The 1,354-nt window shown below is 54.7% G+C and overlaps 1 pseudogene; it reads right to left on the bottom strand.

The window, feature by feature from the left end:
• On the bottom strand, positions 1-968 carry LOC109693589 (olfactory receptor 9S13-like; annotated as a pseudogene).
• Between the last annotated feature and the right edge of the window lie 386 nt (positions 969-1,354).

The raw sequence follows: 1,354 nt of genomic DNA, 5'->3' as shown, positions 1-1,354 counted from the left end.
TCACCGGCCACCCTCCTCCACATGGCTGTGCATCTCTGTCCCAGCCTCCTCAGCGCGTCCTTCACATCCTTGTTCCGCAGACTGTAGATGAGGGGGTTGAGCATTGGGATGACCAGGGTGTAGAAGACAGAGACAACCTTGCCCTGCTCCATGGACTCCACAGCTCCTGGCTGAGCATACATGACAAAAAGAGTTCCATAAAACAAAGACACAGCTGTCAAGTGGGAGCCACAGGTGGAGAAGACCTTGTGCCGTCCCAATCCTGACCTCATCCTAAGGATGGTCACTGTGATGTAGCCATAGGAAACCAGGACAGCTAATGTGGTGCTCACAATGATGAAACCACAGAGACCGAATAGGAGAAGCTCATTGACAGCCGTGTTGGCACAGGCCAGCTGGAGCAGGGGGGGCACATCACAGAAGAAGTGGTCGATGTGGTTGTTGCTGCAGAAGGGCAGCTGGAATGTGAGGCTGGTCTGCACGATGGAGTTGAGGCAGCCTCCACAGTAGGTGCTCAGCACCAGGTGGGCACATGTTGCAGGGCACATGGCCACAGGGTACCGCAGGGGACTACAGATGGCCATGAAGCGGTCATAGGCCATCACAGCTAAGAGGAACGTCTCAGTAGTGGCAAACAATGAGAAAAAGAAGAACTGGGTGGCACAGCCCGCAAAACTGATGACCTTGGAAGAGGAGAAGAAGTTGACTATGGCATTGGGGGCAATGACAGATGAGTAGCAGAGGTCGAGGAAGGACAGGTTCCTGAGGAAGAAGTACATGGGGGAGTGCAGGCGGGCATCCAGGGTGATGACCACGATCATGGTGAGGTTGCCCAGAATGGTCACCACATACAGGGCCAGGAAGACAGCAAAGAGCAGGGCCTGGGTCTCCACACCTCCTCTGAACCCATCCAGCACAAACTCCCACAAGGGCAGTGACGACAGGTTTCCATTTGTGTGGACTGGCATGGCCCTGAGCTGGAAGAGCTGGAGAGAGGGTGGTGGAGGAGCGGGTCATAGCCTCATGGTTATACGTCCCATGGAGTGAAGGGACCAGTCAGTGGCATGTTGTCCACTGACCAATAGGCTACCATGTTCCCGTTTCTTCCAGAGGAGCTCACCCTGACCCGAAAGGGGGACATTTCCTGATTTACTTAATTCGTGAGTATGTTCAAAGTCCTCCATGTTCCCTGTCCATGAGACTGAGGATGCAAAGAGGCACCCAGAGATGCATGGCTTGCAGTGTGCAGACAGTGACTCGGTTCCTGCCATGGAACCCCTGCTCCCCCACCCCAAGGCATGCTCTTAAGAACTTCATGGCCCCCAACCCCTAGGTCTTGGGACTGGTGATCACA

Source organism: Castor canadensis, chromosome 4 (genome assembly GCF_047511655.1).
Source record: "Castor canadensis chromosome 4, mCasCan1.hap1v2, whole genome shotgun sequence".
Taxonomy (NCBI): Eukaryota; Metazoa; Chordata; class Mammalia; order Rodentia; family Castoridae; genus Castor; species Castor canadensis.
This window is presented reverse-complemented; position numbering and strand designations above follow the sequence as displayed.